At 44.9% G+C, this 15,090-nt stretch overlaps 1 long non-coding RNA gene across 1 annotated transcript; it reads right to left on the bottom strand.

The window, feature by feature from the left end:
* Nucleotides 1-6,922: 6,922 nt before the first annotated feature.
* LOC308653276 lies at nt 6,923-13,209 on the bottom strand. Its single transcript, XR_014023033.1, has 4 exons — nt 13,015-13,209; nt 12,482-12,621; nt 10,275-10,330; nt 6,923-7,183 (listed from the first exon to the last, which is right to left on the bottom strand). It is a non-coding gene; the product is annotated as an uncharacterized lncRNA (long non-coding RNA).
* Between the last annotated feature and the right edge of the window lie 1,881 nt (nt 13,210-15,090).

Here is a 15,090-nt window from a genome sequence, read left to right as displayed (position 1 = left end):
TCCACAGTTCCCTTTGAGGCCACACCTCCACTGACATAAAGACCTCCCACTAGGCCCCACCTATTAAAGTTTCCACCACCTCCCAATAGCTTCAACCTGACCATCAAGTCTTTAAAACATGGGCCTTTGGGCGATTCTAGATCCAAACTATAGCACCAGATCTGCAGGGCTGGCATTACCGGGAGACACGTTAGAAATGCAAAGTCACAAGACTATCCTGCCTATTAAATCAGAAACTCTGGGATGGAACCCAGAAAACTGTGTTTAATGGGCTCTGCAGGTGATAATGTTGCAAATACCCATTTGAGAACCACTGGCTTAATGTATTTTTTTAATATAATCTGCTATTTCTTGACTTGTACAAATTGGTGATTTTCCCAAATTGGTGAAAGCCCTCTCCCCATTGCCTTTGGGAGCATGTGCTTTCTTCTCAGCTGGCACACACTCAGCTCCAGCCTGGCTCTGTGACTCGGCATCCCTTGTACACATAGCTTGAAGTCGTTCTGGCTCCGTACCTGGTGGATCCAGCCTCTGGTAGCACTAGCAGACTAGACGTGTGCTAGGCACACGTCTGATCTCCTAACAGGTGTTATCTCGTTTGATAATCACAATAACCATAAGGAAGTTACTAATATTGCTCTCATTTTACAATCGAGCAAAACATTACAAGTGAGCTTTCGATGATTTAAGTAGTTTGCCAAGTTCACCCAGTGGGTAAATGGTGAAGTTGGGATTCTGGAGAATGAACCTTAACCACTGCACTATCTTGACTGTCTTGTCCCTTGTCTGGCTCTAACTGCATGTCCCAGGACAGATCTCCCTCCACAAACCAAGCCTGCACCTAACTTGGACTCCAACTTTCAGGTTTGATCACATATTTATGCCCTGGAGCTGGGGCTACCTCTTCTTCGGCATCTGCAAAGACACTCACCTGGTCAGTTAAGAAGCTTCCAAATACAAGGAACAAATCAGTGGTTCTAGAAAACAGGGAAAATTCATTACCTCACCTGACATGGGGTTCCTAGGTGGAGTGGCTGTGTAACAGGGTAATGCGGAGGTCCATGGTGCCATCGAGGGCCCAGATTCCTTCCTTCTTTCTTCTCAGCCATCCTCAGCATGCAGCTCTCTCCTCAGACACTAGACTCCCTTGTGGCCACAGAGTGAGACTTACCATTCCTGACATCACATCCCGGTAAGAAGAGGAGGAGACCATCTTCCCATACATATCCCAGCAACCTCCCCCATAATTCATAGGTGGAACTAGATGACATGCCCATCCCTAACCCAATGGCTGGCAAAGAGAAATGAGACTGACCTGATCATTTCACCCTGGTCAGGATGTACCAGAATTTTTATGGTAGAGGAAAAAGTAGGACTCAGTCAATAAGAAAGAGGAAGGAATGGCTGATGTGAGTCCTGCCCCGGAGCTTGTGCTAGGACCTTGGGATGGGAAGAATGCTGTCCTATTGCGCAGCCCCAAGAGAGAAAAACATTTGTTAAGTCACTGAGATTTCGGTAGTATTTGTTACAGCAGCCTGTCCTGACTGATAGAGACTTGGAATCCCTACTCCTATGATGCACAGACAGAAAATGGGAGGATTTTACTCCAGAGAAATGGAGTCAGACATACTCTGAACTTGAATAGGCTAAAGGTAGTGGTAAGTGGGGTGAGAAATCGCTTTGAAAGTCTTCACTCTTGGCCTGCCCCAGGCGGCTCCCAGGTACCCAGGTTTATCACTCAGGCAAGAAACTAGAGAGTATTCTCTGGGAAAACTGTCCCAAGAGGAAGCATTCTGTAATATGAGTTCCCTCCAGAAAACATCAAGTCTCTCCTGACCTTCCTACAGTGAAGACCCCAAGTCATCAAACTATAACAACCAATAGCACATGCTTTTACATCAGCCAAAGACAGCCAGAGGGCAAAAGCCACAACCAGACCAAATAACCACAGATAAACTGAAGGGGAAAAGGAAAAAGAACTCGGAGGAATCAGAGAATCCAGGGGGAAGACAATTTTTAAAAAATAAACACATATTGGGTAAGAGAAAACATTTTATAAAGTATAATGTTATCTTTAAAAGCAGAAGAGAAATTTTGCTTTATGAAATTCATAAAAATAATAATTAAAATTTTTAAATTCATTTTTTTTATCCATTCATCTACTGAAGGGCATCTAGGTTGGCTCCACAGTTTAGCTATTGTGAATTGTGCTGCTATAAACATTGATGTGGCTGTGTCCCCGTAGTATGCTGTTTTTAAGTCCTTTGGGTATAGACTAAGGAGAGGAATACCTGGGTCAAATGATGGCATATACACAATGGAATATGACTCAGCAATAAAAGAGAATAAAATCATGGCTTTGCAGGTAAATGGATGGCGTTGGAGAAGGTAATGCTAAGTGAAGTTAGCCAATCCCCAAAAAAACAAATGGTGAATGTTTTCTCTGACATAAGGAGACTAACTCATAGTGGGGTAGAGAGAGGGAGCATGGGAGAAATAGAGGAACTCTAGATAGGGCAGAGGGATGGGAGGGGAAGAGAGGGGTCAGGGGGTTAGCAATGATGGAGGAATGTGATGGACATCATTATCCAAAGTACATGTATGAAGACACAAATTGGTGTGAACATACTTTGTATACAGATATAAAAAATTGTGTTCTATATATGTAATAAGAATTGTGATGCATTCCACTGTTATGTATTTAAAAACTAAAAGCTATTAATAAAAATAAAAACATTAAAAAGAAAAAAAATTCAATAAAAAGATAAGAAAATTTCTCAGAAGGTAGATTTTTAAAAAATGATAATTTGGAAGAACTGGTGAAAAATAATTAATTCAGGTTCCAGAATCCAACATCAGAAGTTCCAGAAACATAAAACAGGAAAGGAGGGAGTTATTGTCAAAGAAAGAATACAAGGAAACTTCCTAGGACCGGGGGTGACAATTTCTGAATGAAAAGGGCCCATCCAAGGCCCAGCAAAACCAATGGATGAAAATAAAACCTACCCTCACCAAAGCACATGACTGTGAAATTTTAGAACCTGGGGTAAAAGTTTCCAGAAAGAAACCAAAGTCACATATTAATGATCAGAAATGAGAATGGCATCTGACCTCTCCAAAAAGAAACTTCTAATAGTTAGAAATGGTGTAATGCCTTTAGAAAGACAAGGGGAAATGGTGTTTAAATAGCAGCTCCATAATTATTAATCAGGTGCCAGTCAAGACTTTCTCAAATATTTAAGGACTCAAAATCATGCATCCTTTCTTGGGATGCCCCAGGAAGCCAGGTCACCAAACAAGGAAATAATCTAAGAGAAAGGCAGAGACGAGATCCAGGACACACACAGACCAGTTCCTGAGACGACAGTGGAATGGGGTCATGAATGACAGTCACCCATGTGCAGAAGACCTGGGGAGAAATCAGGAAGGATGGAAGGATCCAGGTGGCTGTCCCCAGGAAAATGTGAAAAACTGGTGAATTGCCTGCTGGGTTTGGAAGAAAGTTTAGTGATAGAGTCATGACGTTGAAGAAGATGAAAAATGAGGCAATTATCCACATTTCCCAACCCTCCCCGAAAACAATAAGCCATAATGGAAACAAAAATCTTAGAACAATGGGTTGCTTAGTTGTCAATTATATTGATAGTTTTACTATTGGAAACATTGAATATTTATTTAATCAAATTATGTGAGATAAACAGACTGAAAGAAGGGAGGAGTAGGGGTGTGTGTGTGTGTGTGTGTGTGTGTGTGTGTGTGTGTGTGTAACACAAAGCTACATCAAGTGAAAAATGAAGAAACTGATGTGCAATTATGTCACTGAGAAACACAGTGGAAAACAGAAGCAGCAAATGACAGGATTCTCTAGGGCATAGTAACTATGGCGGGAAGAAGGGAAGCCCAGAACAACAGTTGCTCACCAGGAGCAAAAGCTGAATTGTAGTTCTTTGAATTACTAAACTATATTCATGTTCTTTTCACAAAAGTAGTTTTTGAAGGAAAAATATGATTTCCAGTTGTCCCAAGAGATTCTGCCAAAGCCCGGGTTTCTCTCAGTGAGCCTGTGGACATGGGTCAAGAGTGGACATGTTCTCATTGGAAAAATCACCTGGCCTGGCCTCAGGTGCTGCAGCACTTTATTGTGAACAAATAACAAAACTGAAGTTTTTAAAACTCCCAGGGAAACACCAGCCAGCCATTGTCCTGATTGGCCTCAAACCTAAAGTTTGACCTTTCTGGGTCCAGCAGGCCCCCTGCACCAGGTGTGAGAGGTGGTAAGGACGATCCTGGAACTTAGACACAGCCCTGGGCCTTGGGACACTCTTAGGAGATGCTGGGCTACAGAATGCCTGCCCAGACAAGGTGCCAGCCCAGCTAGGGACTGAGCCCAGGTTCCTAGTTCTCCATCCAGTCTCACCCTTCCTCATATCCCCTGGCCATAATCCTTTGGGCACTGTCCCTTCTTCTTGCCAAACATTCTCAGAATCATGGAGAAGCCAGTGCAGGGTCTTCAAAACAGGGGAACAAAACCGTTCAAACTGAAAGATCTTGTATTCAAATCCATGCCCAAACTTAACTAGCTGCATAATCACAGATTTTATTCATTTCTCTGCCATTGCCGGATCACAACCATTACTTCCGGGTGCATTCCAAATATCTTAATTTTCTTAATCAAGATGTTAAATCACTCCACCTCAACAACATAGGTAATAACTGCTAATGATTATGTTGGCCCCAAAGTCTGGATTCCTTCCATTATTCCAGATTGTCCCTGTAAAAGAGGAGGAATGTGTCATTCCCAGGAGGATGGAAGTTTCACTGGAAGGATATATATGAACAAGGACTGCACAGCACAAATGTTTATTTGTTAACTCAAGAAGTATTTATGTAAGACCTATTCTAGGTGTAGTCCCTGTCCTCAAAGAGGGCAAGTCCAGTGAGCGGGGAAGATACTGGAACAAATAACTGACACTCTCTGATAAGTGTCTCTGACCCTCCACCCTCACCCAGTTGTCCCCAGATGTCTCTCCTGTGCCTGTGACTATGTCCCATGATCACACAGCAGCAGTCACTGGATTCCTCTTCCATGCCGTATTTTCTGGGTCCATCTGCTTGGCTATCTCCAAGTGCCCCAGTGTCCACCAGGTGTGACCTCTCTCACCAGGTACCTCCTCCAACACCACAGCAATGTCTAATGCTCTGGAGTTCTGAAGTGGCCAAAATGGGGACATCGCATCTAGAGCCCAGGAGGATTGAAGCCACACTGTGCTTGTACCTAAAAGAAATTTCTTTATCTCTGCCTCACCTCCTATGGGAAGCTCTGTGTCCTGGTATCAAAGCAAGGTTGCTCCTGCACCCAGAGCTAACCTAGTGTCCACTGAAAAATCTCCTGGATCTTACATGTATCCATAGGACACTGAGCCGGAGGCAAATCCTAGGGGCGACTCCATGAAGACAGAGGTTTTCACCTGAGCCTCCTGTCTGGGTCCCTCTTCCTCAATCTCTCATGAAATACTCTTCCACCACAACTCATCTTCCCGACACACTGATATGGTCAAGCACCTCTGATGTGCTAACCCCCCAACACACAGATACATACACAGGGCTATCCCCAGCCCTGTTCAATCATCCCTGCTGGTCATCCCTTCATGGTCAAGGTTCAACACTCTTAAACCTTGTCATTCGGGGATACAAGTGTGTGCCTCCCTCTGCACCCTCTCTGGACACAACTTAGGAAAATGTCCTGAAATTTCTACAGATTAAAATATTTAATAATTGATATCTATGTAATAAAAAATATAAAATATGGTAATCTGGAAACAAGATATTTGCAATATATGTGCCAAAATTGTGTTTTATGCTGTGCTGAGCTAAAGGACACATACTCTTCAACCAGCTAGATTCCACTCAGCACCACAGGGAAAAGGTGAGGGCTTTTCCCAGCCCAGAGAGGCCAGACTGACAGGGCCCTCTATGACCAATTCTGTCACACTGAGCCTGTAAATCTCCAGAGTTCCTGCTCATTTCCCTCAATGACCCATCAAGTTAATGAACACCCCCACACACACCACTTCTGTAGCCCATTCCCTTGGGATGCTGGTCTCTGCCAGGCAAAGCTTTATTGTTGTTGGAAATCCCTGACTAATTGGACAAATTAATCTCTGATAAAAGATTAATGCAAGGATGGCAAATGGATTTCATTTCTGCTGCCAACTGAGATTGATTGGTCGGGGCTACCTAGAGTGCTGGTTTGAGAAGGACTGTGGCCAGAGCTTAGCTCAGCAAGCAACAGTGCCAGGATTGATTTGCAGTGTCTGAAACCCTGAGCCCTCCAGGGACCATGGCATTGTAGGTGCGGTTTATTTGCCATTTTAGGATTAGTGGCTGCCCTAAATTAACCTCTCCCCCCAACCCTGGGTACAAGTTTACATTCTGGCATGGTCCAGTTAGTGAAGGCCCTTGAGCCCTTGGGAATATCCATGGAGCAGGTAGAACTTAACAGCCCCTTCCACGTGCCAGGAAGATCTGACCTTGGGCAGAAGCATCTTGGAGGGCTTTCAGCAGGACCCCACACCAGAATGAGAGGAAGACTGAGAAGTCAATTCCGCGTCATCTCAATGAGCGTCATTAACTTGTGTCCCCCACGGAAAGAAAAAGGATGAAAATATGCAAACATTTCCTCTCTACTAGGGATGTATTCACCTGCTGCAGAGAAGCCTGCATGCCCGGCACCACCATGTTCCACCTGAAGGTCAAGTCTGTGCCTAATGGCTGATGCAAATTGTCTCTCACTCCAGGAGGAAGAGCAGGAAGGGACAGCAAATAGCAGAACCAGGAGGAGAACTGACTCTGACGAAATGTCAGTAAACAAGGGGACACTGAAAGGAGGGGAGGAAAGGGGTCTCTTACCTCCTCTTGCTTTTGCCCATCCAATAGCTCATACTGGCCCACTCAATCAGGAGTGTCCAACCCGCTGGCCCCAGTGCCTTGTGCTCCGGGTGGCCTAAGATTCTTCAGCTTTGCATGAGGGCCTTCCTTGTTTTCCCTCGTTGGATTGGTGGTCCTGCCTCTGAACTCCTGAAGTCACCTCTGTGTATCTCAGGAATTGTCGACTTCTGTGTCTACCTACCTCCATCCTAAGCAGTGTCCTTCCTTCATAGGTGTCCAAGGAAGGCCAAGCACACTGTAAACAGTCAATAAATTTTATTGAGTGAATAATGGAATTTGGACTTCAGTGGCTGAAAATTGTCCTCCAAAAAGCATGTCAAGTCTCAATTCCCAGGACCTGTGAATGGGACCTTATTTGGAAATAGGGTCTTTGCAGATGTAATTAAGTATCTCAGGATGAGCTCATCCTACATTTAGGGTAGGCCCTAAATCCAATGACTGGTATCTTTATAAGAGAAAAGTAAGATACTTGAACAAAGAGATACACAGAGGGGAAGGCTACATGAAGATAAGGAAGCAGGGTGGAGTGCTGTGTCTCCAAGCCAAGGAACACCAAGGATTGCTAGAGCTACCAGAAGCTAGGAGAGAAGCAGGAAAAGCAAGCAAGAGGATGTAAGAGACCCCTTTCCTCCCCTCCTTTCAGTGTCCCCTTATTTAGTGACATTTCATCAGAGTCAGTTTTCTGCTGTCCCTTCTTGCTCTTCCTCCTGGAGTGAGAGACAATTTGCATCAGCCATTAGGCACGGACTTGACCTTCAGGTGGAACATGGTGGTGCCGGGCATGCAGGCTTCTCTGCAGCAGGATAGATACATCCCTGGTAGAGAGGAAATGTTTGCATATTTTCATCCTTTTTCTTTCCCTCAGAGCTTCCAGAAGGAATCATTTTAATTTCTGATTTCTGTCGTTTCAAGCACCAAGTTTATGGTACCTTGTTACTATAGCCCTAGGAAAGTAATACACAGGCTTCAGAGTGAATTTTCAGAATGTCATCAAGGGGAGAGTTAAGCAGGATGGGATCAGGGTGATGCATGAAAAGAGCCTAGACCCAGTCTTCAAAGAGGGCCTTCATCTTCAGGGTCCTACAGCTGCCTCCTGGCTCTGTCCCAGGCCTGGAGCTAACAGTCCACTACCAAGACATTTCTCCTCTTCTTAGACTTTCACAGGTGGAGGATCTCCAAGTCCTAACTCTCCCATTTTGTGGGAGGAGAAACTAAGACCTGTATAGGTAAAATGACTTGCCCCAAGCAATGAAGATCTGAGATCATGGTCTTCTTTTAGACCTAAAGATCTAGGAAGAACCTTAAAATTCAATCAGCCCCACTTATACAGTTCCTAATAGACCAGTCAGTAGCTCACCTAAGAACTTGCACTACCATACCAAGTTTTTCATGATGTACTAGAAAGATATGGACTAGAAATTTTAGAGAACTTCCGTTCTACATGCTAAAATATCTAGCACTTGGTTCTGTCCTCTCCCCTCCAACACCTATATCCTACTCCCCGTGACCTTGAGTTAGCTCCTTCACACCCTGAACCCCATCTGTGAAATAGAGGGTTCTTGCTGATGGCCTCTGGTTTTTCCAGTTCAAATTTTCTTTGTTTGTAATTGATCTCTTGAGTTTTACACTAAAGAAGTCACTTCGTGTGCAGTACATTATAAGGCCCTGAATCAAAATTATAATCAAAGAAAAGAAGAAACTCACACCTCTCCCTACTTGACCTGAATTAGCTCCACCAAAACCCTGCTGGGTAGTGACAACCACCCAAATGTGGGCTAGTGGGAGGTGCCCATTGCACTCAGACACAGGTACAAGTCCACCGATGACCCCCCCACTCCCTGGAATAAGGGTCAGAGGCTAGTCAGGCACTCATAAGTGAAGAGGAAGAGGGTCAACCTTGAACTTAAGTTCTGGCTGTATGGAGACCCTACACATTTAGACTTCACAGTGGATCCAAAAGAACTGGAGGAATCCCAGTCTCCTGCAAGTCATTTATTTATTTATTTATTTATTTATTTATTTATTTATTTATTTATTTATATTTAAATTTTGTTTGCTACTCCAGGGCTGCAGATGTACATCCTAAAGCATGTCATGTAAAGGCCCTGAAAAGAAATGTAGACCCTGGGAATGCATGGAACCCATGATCCTTGGAAACCAGAATGCTAGAGGAGATTCAAACTGATCCGGTTCTACTTCTGGAGCTCTGACAGATCCCGATCTGTCTCTCTGCAAGGAGAGCTCAGAAACCCCTGCCAGGCCCCACCTCTCCAGCAAGCCATGGCCCTTCCATTCTGGGATCCACACACTATTTGCAGAAGGCTCCGGCCCATGAGCAAGCCCCAGCTTGCCCAGCTACTCCAAATAGAGCCCCCGGGGGCCATGAAGGCAGGTTGGTCCCAGGAAAGAAGAACAGCTCGGCGTCTGGGAGCAGACTCCCTCTGCAAATAGCAACTTGTGACCTGGCGCTGGCTCTAGAGAAGAGAGAGACTGCTGGTAGCACTGTCTCCTGGTGAATAGGACTGGGACTGAACCCATTTCCCATCGTGATGACCTCTGGATTCAACTGGAACACTTTTAAGATGGACCCCCTCATCTTCCCCCTGTGGTTCCTTCTATTTCTGAATGCCTTCTTTCCTTCCTTCTCTCTTTTTGTTTTCAGTCTCTCTCTTTCTACTAGATGTCAGGTATGGCCCTGGGGCTGGGGGCAAAACATGAATCGGGCCCAATCCCTCCTTGGGAAGCCCACAGACAGGAAATCGATATCAGACATCTTCATAGACAGAAGTAAAATGGGGGTCGGAAAGCTCAGGAGATGGGACACCTAAGCCTGATGCAGCGAACTCAGTATTCCAGTTGGAATGTGAAAAACTAGTAGAATGTTTGTTAGATGGAAAATCAGGTCATAGCATTTCAGACTAAAATATTCTAACAGTGAAGTCATCCAGGCCCAAGAGCATATGCCGTGTTTAGGGGGATGTAGGCAACAAGATATTGCCCAAGATGATGATAGGGAAGGAAGAGGGGATGAGGCTGTAGAGGTAGGCAGAGATCATGGGGAGCTATGTGTGCAAAGATAGGATCGGTGCAGAGGCTAATGGCAAAGTGCAATTTGAGCAGGACAGCAACCTCCACAGATTACCTGAGAGAGACTTCTGTACCCAGGTAGGATCTAAAAGGTTGTGACAGGCGAGGTAAAAAGATAAATTGGGAAACAAAATCGTGTTTTCCAAAAGATGTACTAGGGCTGTGGAAGCAATGAGGTCTGCATGAACTTAACTTGCAGCCAAGGAAGAGCACTACCTGGGTGAAGGGTTGGCTCTTACCTCCCTTGAACTCTTGCCGATTCAGGACACAGGCTGGTGGTCAGGCTCGGCCTAGGCTGGGAAAAGAGAAACAAGGGAAGCTCATCAGAGTCGCATGGGGATGGCTCCATAGACTAGAAAGCAGAGGAGCCCAGAAGGCAAAGCTGGCATTTCCCTAGGGCCACACAGGAGTTGAGCTTCAGGACTGACTGAATGCAACTTCCTCTTTCATCACGGGAAGGGGCCTATGACAAGCACACAGCAGTACCTCTGAGGACATTTGCCAGGTTTGAGACAGAGCACAGTGGAAAGATAAAGAGCTAAACTCACAATAACAATGTGATATGGGCCAGGCTATGTGGGCGATGACCAAACAGACTCCATTTACCCTGAGACTCCATCTCATGGAAGAAATGCTTCTCCCGTGGGAAAACTCCACCTCTGTACCTACCAACAATTGCTTAGCACAGCATATTGGTAACACAAAATAGAAAAATTATTCCTTCTATTCTTATACACTGTACTTGTGCAATGTACCCTAACCGCATAGAATGTTCATGTGTGTCTAGATGTTAGTAACCATTCTTTAAATTCTACTCAACTGGGTCATTTTGACCTGCTTCCCCTTCTCCTTGTGATTGTAGATCTCATGATGTCCTGTAGTTTTGAATCATAGCAACAGCCACTTATGATGAACGTACTGCCACGCTTTACTTGTGGTATACAAGGTGCTCTCTAACCCCTGGAAGGCGTCCAGGAACGCAGGCTTGCCCTCATCCCGCCAGCTGGCGAATAAAGATGGTTCCATCTCCTGCTTTAAGATTGACTCAGTGATTTATGGCAATCTTGCCACAACAAATGGTGCTAACTGGGTTAACTTGGCTAACTTGGAAGCATCATTCCCAGAATCCCCTTCCCTTGTTTGGTATCACTCTGTTGAGCGTAGTCCCGGGACAAACTTGAGTGACATTTGGAGAGTGGACTGAGACACCAGTTATTCTGCTGATCTACAGAAACTTCAGGCCTGATACTGAATGCCCATGTGATAGCCTTCTGCAGACTTCCCACCCAGCAACTGAGACTGCAAATGTCGAACCCTCTAATGAATTCCTCATTCCATAGCATTCTTAGGTTTCTGCTTCTCTGACACGATCCTAGCTGATACATCAGTTATCAACAAGCTTCCTAGGTAAAGAGGCAGATAACAAATATTTCAAACCTTAAGGAAAAGGCAGAACTGAGTACATTATAAAGGTACTAAGTAACCAAAGAAAAACAAATCTCCACTAAATTCAAAATACAATTAAATTGAATATATTTTTTTGTAATATGGGTGTACTAATGAATAGAATTTGGAGGCAGGATAACATTTTACTTAATAGAGATTCAAAGTTATTATTTCCTACCATCAAACAGATTACAAATATTCTGTAAAAAAACACTTAGCTGTGGGTCATTTAAAAACAGTTATACAATTTGACCTGCAAGCCATGGTTGGCTGCTTTTGTGATCCACATTCCAAAGGGGACACTCTTACGGCTGAGGAGCTATAGTCACCAGGTTCTAATAAAGACCCCAGGACGATATTGAGAAAGCAAAAGAACATCCTAAAGATAGGCCACATCTTACCAAAACTACAGCTAATCTTCAATGCAGATCAACCTCTGGTTGGATTGAGGCAATAGTATCTTTACCCTCTGTACCTAATAAAATCCTTGCTAGTTAAAGATATTGCCTGGAATCTCTGTGGCCCTGTTATACACCATGACCAACATGCAATAAAAACAAAATTACTCAATATGCAGAGCCAGGAAAGTGTAAATGATAATAAAGAGAAAAAGCCCAAATAATAGAAATAAGTTAAAAATCTTCAAAATAGCTGTAGTCCATATATTCAGGCAGACACAGCTGAACAGAGGCAGAGTCAACGCCAAAATAAGTCAAAATAGAAAATACTCAAAGCAGAGAGAAATTTATCTTCAAGATCATTTGGACTTTATAGCACAGATGGATTGCAAGGGACAAAGATTAAAGTCAAAATAGATTGAGGGGATAAGTAGAGATTTGCTTCTTCAAGTCATTTAAAAGCATCCAGGGGAGGGACAAATGGCCCCCAAAGCCTGATTCTCCATCCACAGAAGGGAAAGGACCTTATTCAATCTCATTTCCCTTCTGCAGACTTACTGAAAGCCAGAGATGCCAGAAATCTCTCTGAAAAACATCCTCACCTACAGAATTAGGTCCTTTTGGTGTTTTAGGAGTTTTTTCCTGTTTTTTGAAGGATTCTTGACCTTTTGATCTTGGTGTTGTTGGTTTTGAGTCTTTTCCATTCTGGTTCGATTTTTGTGCATTTTTGGCTGGAGTAGTTCTGTAGAAGACATTAAAGCAAAAATGCAAGCAAGTATAGAAAAAGCACATTGAACAGCCCTGGGCACTACTGGTAAATTAAGCCCAAAGATGGGGAGAAAGGAAAAGGAGAGACAAATATAGTCCATACTGAGTATTATCAACAATCCAGGCTGAAGTCTTCTATTTTAATCTCAATCCCCTTTCCTGATTTGCCACCCACACCCACTTGCAGGCTGGAAGCAATCTCTCTTGATTTCCTAAAGCACTTTTGACTGCTGTGAATTCAGTTGAACCTTATATATTGCTCTCTTGTGCATATGCCTCATCTTCTCTTGGACCATGTTTTAATCACCTTTGTATCTCCTTAGCTGCTCAATAAATATTTGAATGAATCAAAAAAAAAAATCCTCACCTTGGGGTCAAACCAGGGCTTTTCATTACCATTCAACAATAGTATTTCCAGATTGGCTGAGCCTGGGGGAAGGAACAATCTTCTAAATTCCCCGGATTGGCTCTTCCTTGGGCGGGAAGGGAGAGACTCCGGGCTCCACCCTCGCCTGTTGAAAGTCTTGTCTTTGACAGGTCCTGAGAGCCCGTTAGCAGAAGTCTTCCACCCACAACACCCTTCTGTGAATCCACAAGTTCCCATCTGATAAGAAGTTACAAAATGCAGCTAATCCGGTCTTGGCAGAAAACCAGTTCACATTAAAGCCAAACAGTGAGAGGAGGGCAAGGGTGGGGAGGGGCAGCCTCCGTGCATGCTGCTTATTCATTCAGTAACGTGAAACCTGTCCTCTGTGCCAGGCACAGTTCTAGGACTGGGGACACCGCAGTAAACAAGACCATAAACAAACACACCCACAAGAAAATGCCCATTTGTAGAAAGTGCTATCGTCATGTTAAAACTGGGTGGTGGGCTAGAAAGAGGTGACCAGATGGTCAGAGAAGGCCGCGCTGAGTTGGGGAAATTTAAACTAAGATCAGAGTGATAGATAGGAGCCTGCCGTGGGGAAATCCGGATGGAGAGCCTTTCAAGCAGAGGAAAGAGCTGGGGTGCACATCCAGAGGAGGGGACAAGCTTAGCAGGCCAGTGTGGCTGGGGCAGAAGTGGCTGGAAGAGTGACAGACCCAAGGAGGGGAAGGTGGGCACAGCCAGACCACCCAAGCTCTTTATTAGAACATGGAGCTTTATTTATGTGCAGTGAAAACCAGGGATTTAACCCAAACAGGAGAGTCCTTCTGATTCCTGCTACCGTAGCCTTGATTTCATGGTATTGATTCTCTGGCAGCTCATGGACCCCTCCCCCCAGACTCCCTCAGCCATTGCCAAAATTCTAATATTCCCCAGAGCCTTTGCCAAAAGGGCTCAGGACAAAATAGTTAAGGTCATCCCTGGACTCCTCTTTCTCTCACCTCTGCTTGAAACCTTACAGAGGTTCTACTGAGTCTACTTTTGGTGTATGTCCAATGTCCAGGAACTTCTCAGCACCTCCTCGGCTGCACCCTGGTCTGAGCCGCTGTCCTCTCACACCTGAGTTACTAAGAGTGCCTGTTGCTCCCCTTGCCCCCCAATCTGTTTGCTAGACAGAATGAGCCCAGAGGATTATACGCCACCTATGCTGGGCTCAGGGCCCTGCGGACTCCACACCCTCTCAAGAACTTTAGTAATTTCCTCTCTGCATCTCCCTCCCCTGGTCTTCTTTCCCTCCTCTGGGGAAGAGCACAGGAGGGGCCTGCAGAGATGCCTTGATGTTGACCGTGCCCCCTCCCAGCCTCAGAGCCACTGCCTGTCTCTGCAGTCCCTAGCTCTTCCCTTCCCAAGACCTCACAGTCCCGCTCAGTCACAGCTGGCTTGACCGTGATGCTTTGTGGGAAGGGGGCTTTAGTCACTCCTTCAATGAATTTTTATTAAGCACCGAATGTGTCTGACAGTGGATTCAAGGTGATTCAAAGGACAGATTTTTTTTCCAAGGGGGCCCACATTCCCTTGGGACACTTCTTGTTCTCAGCCCATTTCTATAGAATACACCATCCTGCCAAGTCTGAATTCTAGCTCCAGTCCACTGGCCAGGGCCCTAAGCAAGCCCATGGAGCCCAGGATGGTGGTGAGAACCCTAGCATTTCCTGCCCCTTGAGGTGCAAGCACATTGGCTCATAGAACTATCCACTTTGGTAAAAGTCAAGCCCAGGATCACCAAAACAGAGCTAACTGGTAATGTGCCCATCTAGTACAGAACCTAGTATGGTACCTGGTACATGGTGGATAAATGAAGGAAGTGTCACCCTGTATCAGATTATAGATGATCAGCAGTGACAAAAAACAAAGAGGTAAGGAACGTGTTCATGGAGACACTAAAGCAGGTTGCATGATGGTGAGGAAAGTTATGTCAGTCTACCTAGACACGAGGTGTGGATGGGGCAGCCCTGAGATATGCTCAGCTAGACCAAAGCCATGGGCCTCCTTCCTGCTCCAACTGTAGCCTGAGGC

The sequence above is a fragment of the Spermophilus citellus genome, assembly GCF_964194105.1.
Source record: "Spermophilus citellus genome assembly, chromosome: 7".
Classification (NCBI taxonomy): Eukaryota; Metazoa; Chordata; class Mammalia; order Rodentia; family Sciuridae; genus Spermophilus; species Spermophilus citellus.
The sequence above is the reverse complement of the archived record's forward strand: the minus strand, read 5'-3'. Positions and strand labels throughout refer to the sequence as shown.